This window comes from Fistularia commersonii, chromosome 14 (assembly GCF_037954325.1).
Source record: "Fistularia commersonii isolate RoL2024-O1a breed Wild chromosome 14, RoL_Fcom_v1.0, whole genome shotgun sequence".
Classification (NCBI taxonomy): domain Eukaryota; kingdom Metazoa; phylum Chordata; class Actinopteri; order Syngnathiformes; family Fistulariidae; genus Fistularia; species Fistularia commersonii.
This window is the reverse complement of record NC_141297.1, coordinates 17,262,457-17,278,363: the sequence shown is the minus strand read 5'-3', so window position 1 is coordinate 17,278,363 and position 15,907 is coordinate 17,262,457. Positions and strand designations below refer to the sequence as shown.

The following is a 15,907-nucleotide window of genomic DNA, read 5'->3' as shown; positions in this document are numbered from 1 at the left end:
TGAAAATGATTAGGTCTATGGGGAAATAAGAAACTTTGGACTCTCAGGATATTGGAGAATAAGTTGTCATTTTCAAACCAAGATGTTTGAAAAGCGCAACAATGTTGGAGTTTTTCACTTCAGTTACTCCTATTATATTGTTTCATCGTCTTCTTAAGTAGAGAGTAGTCTTAACCTCTAAACCTCTTGCTTTTAGGCACTGAGTTCAGTAATGAATTATGTTATTATAATTGGTTCTTTGATAGGTAGGCATTTGAATCCTGTGAATTGTGAATTAAAATCATGATTCACAGATATTTATTGTCATTGTCATGACAGAGGGGCTTGCTTAATTTCATGAACCCATTTCCAACAAGAGGCTTCCTCAATTCAAAGTAACAGTGGGAGTTCTCAGATATGTCAGAGTGCCCCCCCTCATTTGAGTGAAAAGATCCCTTAAGGAACCATAGACACATCAATTTGCAACTACTTTACCCTTGAGAAACCATGCCTACATGGACTCTCCAAGATACACAAGCAGGGAACCCCCTTGAGACCTATTACTAATAATTATTTATATGGTCAAGTGTATTATTGCCAAACACCGCTGCAATCCTGTTATTTACTAGCAAATGGTCAACTGCAGTGGGGTGTTTTTTAAATATTCTTACCAAGTTGGTTTTATTCTATTATTCACTGATCTATTATTCAGCACTATATGGTGTGGCAGTGCTCTACTCTTCCCTGCTCTCCTCCTCTCTATCTGTGCTGCTGGTTTTTACAGTTTTGATCAAAGCCCAGCCAGGTTAACTGCAGGCTTTCAGCTCTGCCATGATGTGTCCTTCCATCTTCTTTCCCTCAACACACTGGTAAGTACATTTCTCTACCTGATGATGAAGAGTTCTGTGGACCCTGAGTTTGGAAATCAGAAATACCCAGTAGAGTGTATTGGTTGTGTTTATCGGTGGCACTAGAACAGACACATGGCACTGCTCTATACTTCTTAAATATAGAGGTTTGACACTATTTCGGACACCGATGTACCCATCGTACTGACACCAGATGGTTCTCCATAGGTGGTCTAGCAATACACATGTATGGGTTGCAGTAAGGTTGGCCCGTTTGGAAATGTTTTTATTCTGAGACAATTGTTTCCTGTTGTGAGAGCCTGTCTCCTGTTGTGAGAGCCTGTCAGTTCCTAATATAGCCTGTGGTGTTAATCAGAGATGCTAGAATTGTAGCCTGGTGTTTGTCAATATTATGTGTGATTATATAATATATACCTATGCTGTACTATATACCTATCATGATGTGGAATTTGTCCTCATTTGTGAATCTCAGAAAATCCATAAATCCAATGATGACTTTTGTTGGGTACAGGCAGAATTGAATTGATATAAGTGTCATTTTGTCCTTTCAGGACTTTTTTCACTCAGAAGTGTGAGGTCATAGCTCATATTTTTTGAGCATCACCCTTGTGTTGGATTCTAAATACCTGGAAGTCTCCACAGTTTGTTTGAAACAAAGAAGCCTCTTCAGTGAAAGATGAAATGTCTTCACAAATGAGGTTACTTCAGTTGCTTTAAAAATACATTGACCATTGAAGACTGCAAAGCCACATAGACATCTGCTTGATTCTGGGTGAGCCATCATTTTTGTTTTCATGAAATTTTGTTTTTTTCTCAAACTATACCTCTTGATCAAAAGTTTAAATGCTGAATAATGTTTAGAATTACATAAGATACACAGATATTTTGGAGTCCTCGCATGTACAAATGAGAAAGTCATCATTTTTTTTTCAACAAAATATTTCCATCACAACTTTTTGCAGGTTTATGTCAGGGAAAGGTTTTGTATAGCTGAACTACAGTGTTAATAATTTCTTGGATGCAGTGTTGCCCCTGCCCCTAAAAATCCCTAACCTCTGCTCGGCCTACCTGCCGAACAGGAAGTTTCTGTGGGGTATGTAACACCTACTACTAAAAAATCAAATTTAAACTCTTGAGATCGATAATTCCTAAAATGATTCTTGGTATTTTTGAATATTTTTACGGGGGAAACGTGATCATGGTATGTATTTTTTAGTGAAGAAAGTAGTTTTGTAGTGTGTACATTCCCCTGTGAGAGATGCAGCTCCCTATTGGGAAGGATATTGGACTTTGTAGTAGAGAATCTTTGTTTTCGTCAGTCTCCATTGAAGTCATTGGCTCTCTTATGGAACTCATTTTGCTGATGTTGGTCACAGAAACGGATATACCAAGCTTCACACTCTGTTGCTATTTCCACTTACTTGATGGTCCACTCTGTCTGTAATGGCTTGGATAATTCACTTTCCATGCAGATGAATTGAGCTGTTTTCAGGGAGAAATCGGTAGGGAGGGACGATTGGATGATCGGATGTAGCTATACAGCAGAGGATGAGTTGACATGAAAGATGGCAGATGAGAGTTTCATTAGGGGCCTCCTGCTGCTTGACATAATCCCTGTAAACTGTCATACTTTTGCAAATAGAATTTTAAATCTAATATTTAATTTTGTGTGCAGCAAAATTGTCTAAAAATATTTACACATATCTACACTTATCTAACAAAAAATGAAAAGTCCTTCTTGAACCAATGGGGAACTGTTGTAATTTTTAATATTACTTTGTTAACTGCTACAATAAAATCATATGGTAGCCACAGATAGTGGATTAACTACAGATAACGACAAACAATATAACATAGTGCTGCTGTCCAGGGATTCTTTTTTACCTATAAAAACATGTTAAAGCTGCAGTGCATGCAACATTCTTCCAGCGAGGTACTGCAATGAGTTGACCTTCTGTTGTATAAATGAAATGAATTTAGGTAATTGAAGACTAAAGTGTTTAAGAACACATATTACTTAATTGCTAGTTCTGTGTTTTTTTCTCCTTCAGTGGAATTTTCTCGATGCATTGCCAACGTAATGTGTTGATGGAGGAAGCAGTGTAAATAGAATAGATGAAAGATTATAATTATTTGTTAGACAATATCAGATACATGTTTTCAACTCACTAAGATCTGATAAGATATACCTTTCCTCACATTAATTGTTGGAAGAGATGTAGCCTGTCTTTTGCGATGAACATTTTTAGTTCAAAGCAGCTGGAATAATATACTATGATGTTCCACAATTTCATTAAAAACATTTGTTTATGTTAAACATAAAACATGAACATGACCAAATCCTATTTTTAATGTAATGTAAAATTGTTTTATCTACTTTTCTATTTTGATTGGAATTTTTGACAAGCACTCGTCACCATGACTGTTTTTATGAACCTGGTCCTAGTTGTAAATCTTTTGTAACTGATCAGAACGCTGTATTTAAGTTTACAAACAACATTTGGATTCATTCACGTGATCAAGTTTTGCTTTTTGTCTTTTCTTTTCTTTAGTTTATGCTGTATATGTACACGTAATGGAAATAAACACAGTGTGAACTATGATGATAGTGGTTTACAGTGTTGGTTTTATAACACAAGAGTTAGAACTTAGTGGAAAAGACTAGACCAATAGTGGAGGCTCAAGAAGAGCTCAGTAGGCATTGTCAGTGTCAATTATTTCAATGCTAAATTGATTATTACAATAAAATTAGAGCAAAGATGGTGAAGGCTTTCTCCTTTGAAACATTTTCCCTTCTGACAGCTGATAGAAGAATGCTTGTGGGCCTTTTTTTCCTTTTTGAATTGGCTTCCACTCAAACAATATTGACGGTGTCCTTTGAGATGGCTCTGCGCAACAACGCATCTGATGTGTCAGGTTCGATGCATTTATTAAGTGAAATGAGTCTTGCACTCAGCAGGAGCTGGTTGCCAAGAAAAAAAAAAACAGAAAAAAGGGGATACAAAAAATTGTTGGCACATTCAGGAAAGTGTTCTTAAGTCTTTCTCTTTCTGTGAAATTGTTTGACTGGGAAACTTTGAGAAATAAAAAAAGATACTTTGATAGAAAAAGACCACTGGGTACACAACAACATATCCTGGTTTTTGCATACTCATATACTAATTTTGGCATGTATCCTACCCTGTTTACAATGTCACTACTTCAAAGGTTTTACCTCATGAACCATTTCTCCCCTCTTCTGTTCCCTCCTCTCTCAGGGAGATTCCTCTGAACTGTCAGCTCGGATTGATTTCTCATTACATTACCTTAGTGAGCAGGGTGCTCCGCTTGGAGCTGTTGCGTCCTGTTCGAGCTGATGACACCATCTGCTCTGGCCTCTGTGAGGTAATATTATTACATTTCTGACAGCTTCAGCTTGGCCTTCAATATTCCTACCCCTCTTGGCTAAATTCATGTGTTTGTCTCCAAGCTTGTGAAATCCTTCTCCAGCGGAGGCTGTGATGAAGGGCACAATAACCCACATTGATTCGGTATTTTGGAACTTGGCGTGTTTGTGCAGCACTTTGTCCTCTGTGGATTCTATCTAAAAGCCCATTAACAGGCCACTGCTTGTGAGCAACTGACTGCTTGGCAGATGACTGAGCAATGTCACATCACCATAACCCCACTTTAAATTCTGTCTCAGGTGTCTCCTCCTAGCTCCCTGTGGGGGCTTTTGATTCAACAGCAATGATAGAGCCTTTTCAAGCTCCATGTATAGTTGATCACTAAACCTTTGGATTTAAGTGATCGGTCAAGTGAAGTGTTACCATAGATACAGCTGCTTGATTGAAGGTCTGGTCAACTGATTACCAGTTGTATGTTGGCTGTGTTACAGGCAAACCTGTCAGCATATATATATGTGTGTGTGTGTGTGTGTGTGTGTGTCTGTCTGTCTGTCTGTCTGTCTGTCTATGTCTATATATATATATATATATATATATATATATATATATATATATATATATATATATATATATATATATACAATTATTATTATAATGGAGCCTCAGAGCAGCAGTGGGCGGTGTTTCCCCGAAATGGAGTTGGAGTTATTTTTAAGGAGGAGTTTGCTAGGAATGTTCTGGAGGTGGAAAGAATGTCAGATAGACTTATGAGTCTGAAACTGAAAATTGTAGGTATGATGCTCAATGTTGTTAGTGGCTATGGCCCGGAGGTGGGATGTGAATTTGAGAAGAAGGAAAAGTTCTGGAATGAGTTAGATGATGTGGGTTAGATGAAGTGGTGCAGAATATCCCCAGAGATGAGTATAGTAACTGGTGCAGACTTCAATGGACATGTTGGTGAAGGCAATAGAAGGGATAAGTAGTGATGGGCAGATTTGATAAAACAAAGGGCATAGGACGACCTGTGTGGTCGGTTGGACAGTAATGAGGGAGAGAATGATCTCTACAGGTTGGTGAAACAGAGATAAAGATGGAAGGGATGTACAACAGATCCGGGTGATTAAGGGTGAAGTAGACAGGTAAATGTATTGACAGATGCTAGAAGAGTGATGGGAAGATGAAAAGAATATTTTGAAGAGTAGATGAATGTGGAAAATGTAAGAGAGGCAAGGGTAGAGGAGGTGACTATTGTAGACCACAAAGTAGCACAGATTAGTAAAAGGAAGGTGAGCAAGCCATTGAAGAGGAGGACGAGTGGAAAGGCACTGGGTCCTGATGATATACCTGTGGAGGTGTGGAAGAGTCTAGGAGAGGCAGCGGTAGAGTTTCTGACTATTATTCAACAGGATCTTAGAGAGTGAGAAGATGTCTGAAGAATGGAGACGAAGTTCTTGGTGCCTTTTTTTAAGAATAAGGGGGATGTGCAGAATTGCGGCAACTCTGAGGCAACAGAGTTGTCAACTCTGCGGCAACAAGAAGGGGCTCTTAGCCATTTGACATTTTGATCTGTAGTGAGAGCAGAGAACAGATTGAGGAAAATCTAGCGAGGTGGAAGTATGGGCTGGAAAGGAGAGGAATGAAAGTTAGTCGCAGCATGAAAGAGAATGTGTGTGTGTGAATGAGAGGAACTCGGGTGGAACGGTGAGGCTACAGGGAGCGGATATCAAGAAGTTGGAGGATTTCAGGTACTTGTGGTCAACAGTCCAGAACAACGGAGAGTGCGGAAAAGAGGTGAAGAGATGGGTCCAAGCAGGTTGGAATGGTTGGAGAAAAGTGTCAGGGGTACTATGTGATAGAAGACTAGCGGCCAGAATGAAAGGAAAGGTGCAGAAGACAGTGGCGAGACCAGCGATGCTGTATGGCCTAGAAACTGTTACAATGACCAAAAGGCAGCAGGCAGAACTAGAGGTTGAAAATGTTGAGGTTCTCTTTGGGAGTGACCAGGACGGATAGGATCAGGAATGAGTCTATCAGAGGAACAGCACCTGTTAGATGTTTTGGAGAGACAGTCAGAGAAGCCAGACTGAGATGGTTCGGTCATGTACAAAGGAGGGATAGAGAATATATTGGTAGACTGATGCAAGACAGTGGTGAGACCAGCGGTGGTGTATGGACTAGAAACAGTTACAATGGTGAAAAGACAGGAAGCAGAGCTAGAGGTCAGAGAGATGAAGATGCTGAGGTCCTTTTTGGGAGTGATGAAGATGGATAGGATCAGGAATGAGTCTATCAGAGGAACAGCACAAGTTAGATGTTTTGGAGAGGTCAGAGAAGCCAGACTGTGATGGTTCGGTCATTTCTTGCTTCCAAATAAAAATTGCCTGGTCTGGGATCAAATGACACAAGACGTCGCTTCCATTCCAATAAATTTTAATGCTATGAAAAATGTACCTGCTGACATGCAGGTCCATATTTCTTGGCTTGGCTTACTTTTCTTGTAAGGATAATGAATGGTGGCAGAGCTGTTTGGAAGCGTCCACAAAAAGCATTGGAATTTCTGTTTTTATGTGTCAGAAGCAGCAAAAAGCTGTACAACAAAGAATTTATCAGATGAATCAATAAAAGCAATCACGTCCTTTTGTAAAAACAATCAATGCACTCTAGATACATGCAATTAATGGGGTTATGCGTTTAAAGCTACTGGAGCCTAAAGGAAATTCCCCCAATTAAATATAGTGAGGAATCGCTTGCCATATTGTTTTTCCTTGTGCTATACTGTTATTACTATTACTATTATTTTATTGATTTTTAAATTTAGCAAATACTATTCCCTCACCAAATATGCTTGCATTTCATTGTGATGAGGAAATTACAAGGAAATTTACACATTTCAGGAAGAATTCAACAAAAAGTTAACAAGACAATAATATAGATTAGCAAGCAATTGGGCAGTAAGAATGGACTCTTCACACATGGTTGATCTGACACAATCCAGTTTGATTTTTTTCTGAATCACAGTTGAGTTTGGCCACATTTGTTCATAATATACTTTTGTCACTAATTTTTGCAAAAATAACAGATGAGAGGGTGCAAACCAGTGATGACTTTTGTTATCATCATGGAGCAATGAAAGTTCAATTTTGATCAATACCAATGTTTCTTGCAGGGGAAGTTAAGGACAAAATAGGACTGATTTGTGGGGAGCGGAGGACAGCGCCACATTGTAGGACAGGTGAGGGGATCGTGGCAAGCAGTAGCAGCAAAGTGCAACCTTGCGCTTGGGCCATTCTTTTTGAGATAACCTGAAAACGCATGAACATAGGTGATAATAATCAGCAAGTCAAGCCGTCTCTATAGCATTGGAATTATTCCCTGAGGCATTTTGTCATAGATTTGCTAAAACTAAATCTGGGCTTCTAGTGTTTTTTGGGATTGTGAGATAAGAGCAGATACATTAAGGTAATAAAAGAGATGAGCCATGGCTTCAAGTGGTCAGATCACACACCATGATCTTGTTTTATTTTTACACAAAACTATCATTTCGAGTCAAAAACACTTTAATAACCCTGGACATTATTTGGTGGATCAAAAATGTTGCTGATTCATTCATTCATTCATTCTGACAGTGATGCAGTTTTGAGACCAAATGACTTCCATCCATCCATCCATACATCCATCCATCCAAGAAGTGGAAAAAACATCTTAATTTCCTTTTTTTCACTGAAATATTCTATAATCAATGAAAAATGATGGTGTGAAATGCTCATAGTTATTGCAACTCTTGGCTTACAGTAGTTTACTGTATTTTGGTTTCTTCTAAGGTTTGCCCCTGAACTTCAATCTTTATTAGAATGCAAGAAAACATTGATGGGATCTTTTTTGTGTACAGTATAGTGTGTGCAGTGCTCTTGGAACCGGGTGTTCCTGGTAAAAGCTGGTTTGGTTTATCTGTGCCTAGCGGACAACAATGAATAATCATAAAAAAAGTGAAATCAGAACTAGGGTAATTGGTAGTGCAAAAGAGCAAGTGGTGCAAAGTAGAGAAAAGTAGTGCAAGAGAGGAGGGGTTGCGACAGTGGGGGTCCTGGGCCTTATTGATGAGGCAGGCTGCAGACGGCAAAAAACTGTTTCTCTGAAGAGGTTTTGGACCTGATGGACCCCAGCCTCCTGCAAAAGGGGAGGGGTTCAAATGACTATGACTAGATAATGACGTTCCCTGTCACCCTCAAAACCCTTTAGCTCATTTTTCTTTGACATCTGCACTATCTTTGGTTTTTCATACAAGTCTGCCAGATATACATTATCTGCTTGCATGGAGTGAGTGAAATAACGTGTGTCAAATATTTTCGTATAGAAGGAATCTGAACAAATACTGTTGGTTCTAGAGTCTTTCTGCCAATTGAGCTTTAAGCCTAAAGGTCTTATGTTTAAATGTCAACCTGTGGAAATAAATGTTGACGTGTCGTCATTAGAAACCCATCAGCTCCTCTACTTGTGTTAAACAATTGAGGAGGTGAAGCACAGAGGCCTCTGGCCTTTTCACATGTTCTGTGTTCAGTTCAACAGCGGGTAAAGTGTATACAAATTATTTAAATAGAAAATTGTTATTCATATATTTTCATTGTATCTCCACAGATAATTTTCTTGTAGATGTTTGAGTTGTTTTCCATTGGAGGAAAACATCAAGATGTTTTCCTCCAATGCCACTATAGGAAAACGTAAACATGAACACGCAAAAAGCATTCATGATGAATGCCTTTAAAAATGTAAAAAGTAAAGAGACTCTTAAAGGTACTACCCAAAAATCTGCATAATACAAGAGTTATCTGTGTTACATTGATTTTAAGAAAGTTTTAAGGAACTATCACTACATGTATGTGGGGAAAAAATTAAATTATTGCTGATATATTTTCTTAAGACTTTTGAAGAGATTTAATGTCATTCTGTAGTCAGCAGTGTATACAGAGTGAAATGTTGTTTGTATAGGCATCAGCTTGCAGCATTCAGATATAAATTACAATAAAGTGCAGGTAGGTAAGCTGCGAGTGATGGATCTAGTATGTATGTGCAGCAATGATCTGCAGCAGTAAGTGGAAGTTCCAATTATATAGCAATGCATGTTAAATAGCTACAGGTGGTCGTATGTACAAAGAGAAAAATGCAGTGAAATATGCATTTACAGATATAAATATAGACTTATCTAAATGTACAAATAAGATACGATATACTTTCTTGATCCCCATTGGAGAAATTTCTTTGTCACAGCAACATAACAGTTATAATATTAAAAAAAAACAAAAAAAAAACAAATATGCAAAAAGCTCCCTGAGACACTGTGGACAAACGAGGTTAATTTGGATTAGGATTAATTATATTTGAGACCACAGTGGGGATTTAAAATCATCAAGCCCACTGGATGAAGTGCTTCATCATGTTTGCTACTTCGATTTTCCTCCAAGAAGATTTTGACCCCAAAGGTCTCTTCTATTCCCTGAGTGACCACTGTTAAAGCTGAACACAATGCTGGGTGGACATTCAGTCCTGCCCTTGAAGAAACATCTCTGTGATAAAAGCATTCGTGACCCACCATAACCTCCATAAGCCAGCAAGTCTTTTTCTGAGAGTTTGACCGGCCAAGGCCTGAATAGCTCCAGCTGCTTTAAACAAAATGCTTTCTTTTTAGATTCGCCATAATATAAGCCTTTGTCCCAGCCAGAAGCTGTGAAAACATACACTTGACATTAATTTTGAATTGTTGATGTTAAAGAACACATATGCACCATATTTTCAATAAAAAATACCTTATGATGGTTGCCAGCTTTTAACCAGTAGTTGATAATAAAGGAACACATAATATATTCATTTATTAATGTTTCAGACACTTAGTTTTGTGTTTTAAATTTCTTGCTAACATATGGTAAAATCTTGCTTAGTTAAGGTGATGTTTTATTTGGTTGAGGTTTTAAATAATTCCTAATCATTCTATACTTCACTGCTTGTTTGATATCATTTTCTTCCTGCGAGGATTTCTTTTTGATCTCAAATGGTAGATAGAAGAGAGATGGCTCATTTGGAACTGACTTATTAGAGAACCTGTTAAATGTTTTTTTGATGAATGTAATAAATATTTCTGGATTGTAATGTCATTCAAAACTAAACAAAGTACTTGATGGTTGAGGCATTTCGGGACTTCCAGCACACATTAGGTTCCAGTCCAAACTCCAGGGACATACTGTTCCTGCAGCTCTACTTTTTCCTCTTCCGCCTATTTTTACTAACTGGGCTGGAACTAAATCTTTAAGTAGCACAGCAGTAGTCTTACTTTGCTTGAATTGGGGTCAAATCAGTTCAGAGATAAAGAGTTTTTTTTAAGTGATTGCAGTGTCTGGTCAAACCTTTTTTCCCGCAGAAGCCTGGGTTAAAGTGTCATATACAAAGACGAGCATTATTGATGACGGCTCTCAGGAGACTCATCTGGCGCGGCTGCCCTTACTTCAGACTTTTCTCAGGGAAGAGCTTATGAACTTAGAGTGTCAAACAGCTCCTGCAGAAATTGAAAGTTGCTCTTGTTTTCTCTCCTCGCAACAAAGGGAGTAAGAGATAGGGGGGGAGAGAGCAGACAATTACCCTATGCAAAATGTCTCATAGCCACAAAAATGCAGTGTTCCATATCTCTAGCACTTACATAGATGGAAGGCATAGAAATTAGTATATCTACAAGACACATGGTTTACTGATGTACTGCATATAGGCAACAAAAACTTCTGTTCCTAGTCCTTGTCACAGGGCGCGGGGGCAGACACGGGCAGGAAACCACACCTTCGGGTCAGGACGGGCCCCAGGCAGGATCTCGGACAGGGTCAAGGCAGGATCTCACGGGGTCAGGGTCCGAAGGTCCAGAGAGGGGGGAGGGGGGGGGGGGGGGAGGGGGGAGGGGGGGGGAGGGGGGAGGGGAGGGCTCTCGCAGGGGAGGGGTCCAGCCATGACAGGGATCCACAGTGGTCAGGGTTGTTAGACGACCACAATCCCCCGGCACCAGGCAAAGCGTGCCGCTGCCCTTTATAGGGATCTTGATTAGCGGCCGCTGCTGCAGCTGGCGCCGATTACAAATTGGACCCAGGTGTGAGACCCTGACGGTCCTATTGGCAAGTTTAATTCCAACTGAATTTAAAAACTGAGGAAAGATATCTGAATGTTGCATTCAAGGGCTGTTGCATTGAAATTTGAATTTGAGTTTTCAGGTATTTGATATTGGACACATCTATTCATAGTAAATTTCAGTAGTTACCATGTGTGCAGTTCTGATGCTGTGCTGGTCATTTTTGCATAACTCACATTTAGTTTCTTGCTACTGTGTGCAATGGCATTTTCTTTTTTTTGCCTCCCTTGTATTTTACTTAGATTGGTTGCTGGTACAGCCAATTTTGTCTCAACATGCAGGGTTATTGTCAACAGCTATGAATCCCTGAAGTCAATTTTCTGAAGTTCCTTGTTGTTTTGCCTCACTAAATCCTCTGTATAGTTACCCTTTTCAGGTTTTCAGGTAGTCTGCCAGTTTGACTAAATACTCTTTTTCAGGTATAGTCATGCTGATTATTAGGAAATGTGCTGGCCTGGGGAAAATTTCATTCTCTGTTTTGGTCATTTTTATTTAATTTTTACAGCTGTCTTATTTGGGGAGTGGTCACAGCCCTTTTCCTAATATTTTGAAATATATTCCCTGAGGAAACCCCCTGAGGAAACAAGGGAAAGAAACAGAATGACTAGAAGCCTACTTGTGTTATAATCAACTTCAAAACCAATAAAAGCTGGACAGCCCCTGATTAGATTCAAACAATCAATATCCTGTTGGAATAAGCTACATACTCATGACTGTTGATCACATACACCGATTTATGGCTCAAATTATTGACCAGAACATTGCCATTTCTGCTGGAGGGTCTTTGTCTTGTGTGTGTGTGTGTGTGTGTATGTGTGTGTGTGTGTGTGTGTGTGTGTAAAACAATTGACATTATTAGATTAATACCTTAAATGCAAGTAAGGTTCTCCCTTGCCAATTGTTTATTTTTGTTTGTATATTTGTTCATTTTTTTATGCCTAATAACATATTACATCTGTGACTACAATTATTTCTGAGACTTTTCAATGACACAATGGAGAAAGGGATGGATTCCACACATATTAATTACATAAAAGGTGTTCAGTGCCTCACTCTAATACTAACATCTTCAATGCAGGTGAAAGTAAGAAGAAAACAATAGTTGTAGGGACTAAAGCTAATCTAATGTACCTCACTCTTTAGCTTTTAGACATATTTGAGTAGGCTTTTCAGTGTTGCTTATCCATCCCATAAGAAAGTATGAACAATTACAAAGGAATGAAAAGCAATTAGGGAGCAAATCAGTTGAAAAAAAAACCAAATGATGGTCTTTTTTACATTAAATCTAACACCTGCTGGTCTTGATTGTCAGATGTTGCAGTGTCATAGGGCTCAATGTATGAAAACACAGGGTCAGAGGTCGCAAAATCCTTGGTTACAGTGTAATAAGATAGGGGGGTGGATATTGCTGACTCAAAGCTCACAGTGAGAGATGTATAACTGACTAGCCAGGGGGAAAGTAGAGAGCAGTGACCCTGCTCAAGATTTTAATGCTGCATAATTCATCTTTTATAGCTTAGAGCACACTCAGATTATCCCCCCGTAAGATCCTAAAAGGTGTTATTATCACACAGTGCAGTCTATTGGAAACTCGACTGCAGACAAATATACCACTAGACATTGCCTTTGCAGTTTACTGTGGTTTGATTCGGCACAGATGTAAAAGAGACTTTTTTTATGTCCTGTTGTGGTTCACACTTTTGTTTAAGATTGGAAGGGCCACTTTAAGAGTCACCTTTACACCATAACATTGTCATTTTTTCTTTGCTGCTATTTCTAAAAGCTGAAAATTGCAGTTTTTCAGACTTGTTGGTCGATCACATCTCTCTGTGCATTGGAGCTTTTACAGGCCTTCATTGCAATATTAAGAAAAAGAGTTTTTGTTAGAATTTTTGCAATTATTTATTGGACCGTTTTTTTTGTTAATGCGTCCTCTAATTGTTAAAATCTTGAATCATTCTCTTTAGAGACTTTGCAGGGTCTCAGTCATTCATTGTTACTCTTGTACAATGCCATCGTGGTCACTGGACTTCTCCGTTTTTTGAAAACTTTTCTCTCCCATGAAGTGAGAAATGTCTCAGGTGAGAACAAAACAAACCAAGTCTAGATGTTTTGGTGAGATTTTACAACAGTACATATTGGCAGATTTTTCTGAGGAATTCCTTGCGGTAAAACAATAAAAACAAAAAGAACATCAACAACATTAAACAATCAAGTGGATAACAGTGACACTTGTGTTGCCTAGTAAAATGTTTTAAGAGATTCCACCCTGAATTGTGTTTGCTTCTGGCAAGGGGAGAGGAAGTGTGAAGAAATGCCGCCATGTGGAATTGAAGCTGCCAGGGTTTAATTAAGGTCTGGGTGTAAAGTAAACATGTGTGCTGCATTAAGGCAGTATGTTATCTGGTTTCCAATCTGATAGCGTGTGTGTACCAGGGATTTGTGGTGCACGCCTGCCTCCAGCCTCCCGAGTGGAGCCACTCCCTACACTGATAAAGCTATCAGACACTCACTGTGAAGGATTGCAGAAAATGCTTTCATACCCTCTCTGTTAGTGTACTGTAGTCCAGGAGGGTCTGCATGTGTGCATGTGTGTACATGTGTGTGGATGTAGCTGGGCGTCAACCTATATTCACTGTTTGACGACAGTAGGCTCCATGTTCTCGGCTCCCCTATATAACGCTAATTAATGTTAAAGCAAGAAACCTAACAAAACAATAAAATTTTGCCAAGAATGTACGAATTCACAAATGTATTAAATCTGATTATGATAATAGAGAAGAACAGGGAAGGCCAGAGGGAGCTGCATTGTGTTTTTGTAGACCTAGAACTAGAAGGAGCTCAGAGCTGATCCCTGATGGAGTCCCACTTCCACCTTGAAGTTCTCTGTTACCCCTACAGCACATTGTACCAATGTCTCACAACTAGCATACGTGTCCTGCACCAGTTTAACATACTTCTTTGCCACTCCAGACTTCCTCATACAATACCAGAGCTCCTCTCTTGGCACCCTGTCATATGCTTTTTCTAGTGTGGACTTCTGCTCTCAGTCTAGTTTCCACTACTCTTTCCCATAACTTAATTGTATGGCTCATCAACTTTATCCCTCTGTAGTTGCCGCAATTCTGCCTATCCCCTTTATTCTTAAAAATAGGCACCATTACACTTTGTCTCCATTCTTCAGGCATCTTCTCACTCTCTAAGATCCTGTTGAATAATCTAGTCAGAAAATCTACCGCTGCCTCTCCTAGACACTTCCACACCTCCACAGGTATATCATCAGGACCAACTGCTTTTCCACTCTTCATCCTTCTCAATGCCTTCCTCACTTCACTTTCACCAATTTGGGCTACTTTGTGGTCTACAATAGTCCCCTCTTGTACCCTTGCCTCCCTTTAATTTTCCACATTCATCAGCTCTTCAAAGGACTCTTTCCATCTTCCAATCACTCTTCTAGCACCGGTCAATACATCTCCCTCTGTATCCTCAATCACCCGGACCTGTTGTACATCCTTTCCATTATTATTTCTCTCTTTCACCAACCTGTATAGATCATTGTCACCCTCCTTACTATCCAACCGAGCATACAAGTCATCGTACGCCCTTTGTCGTACGCCCTTTTGCCATCGCAACCTCAATCTTTACCTTTTGCCGCATCTCCCTGAACTCCTGTCTGTTCTCTTCAGTCCTCTCAGTATCCCACTTCTTCTTTGCTGACCGCTTTCTCTGTATATACTCCTGCACTTCCTCATTCCACCACAAAGTCTCCTTATCTACTTTCCTTCCAGATGACACACAAGTACTCTTCTACCTGTCTCCCTGATAACACTAGCTGTTGATGTCCAATCATCTGGAAGCTCACTCTGACCACCCAGACCCTTTCTCAACTCCTCCCTGAAAACCATACAATACTCCTCCCTTTTCAGCTTCCACCACTTTGTCCTCTCCTCTGCCTTTGTCCTCTTCATCTTCCTTGTCACCAGAGTCATCCTAGAAACTGTCTGGCTACACTCTCACCTACAACTTCTTTGCAGTCACTGATCTCTTTCAGGTTACCTTGTCTATACAAGATGTAGTCTACCTGCGTGCTCCTACCTCCGCTCTTATAAGTTACCCCATGTTCCTGTTTTTTTTCTGGCAAAAGGTATTCACCACAGCCATTTCCATCTTTTTTGCAAAATCTACCACCATCTGTCCCTCTGCATTCCTATCCTGTATACCAAATCTGCCCATCACTTCTTCATCCCCTCTTTTGCCTTCACCAACATGTCCATTGGAGTGTGCACCAATTACCATTCTCTCATCTCTGTGAATATTCTGCATCACTTCATCTAACTCATTCCAGAGCTTCTCCTTCTCTTCAAATTCACATCCCACCTGCGGGGCATAGCCATGAACAACATTGAGCATCACACCTTCAATTTCTAGTTTCAGACTCATAAGTCTATCTGACATTCTTTTCACCTCTCGGACGTTGCTGACAGACTCCTCCTTCAAGATAACTCCTACTCCAT

At 39.6% G+C, this 15,907-nt stretch overlaps 1 protein-coding gene across 5 annotated transcripts in view; it reads left to right on the top strand.

Moving 5' to 3' along the window:
• prkcz (protein kinase C, zeta) overlaps nucleotides 1–15,907 on the top strand; it is a 111,883-nt gene that overhangs the window by 36,228 nt on the left and 59,748 nt on the right. The window lies entirely within an intron of this gene.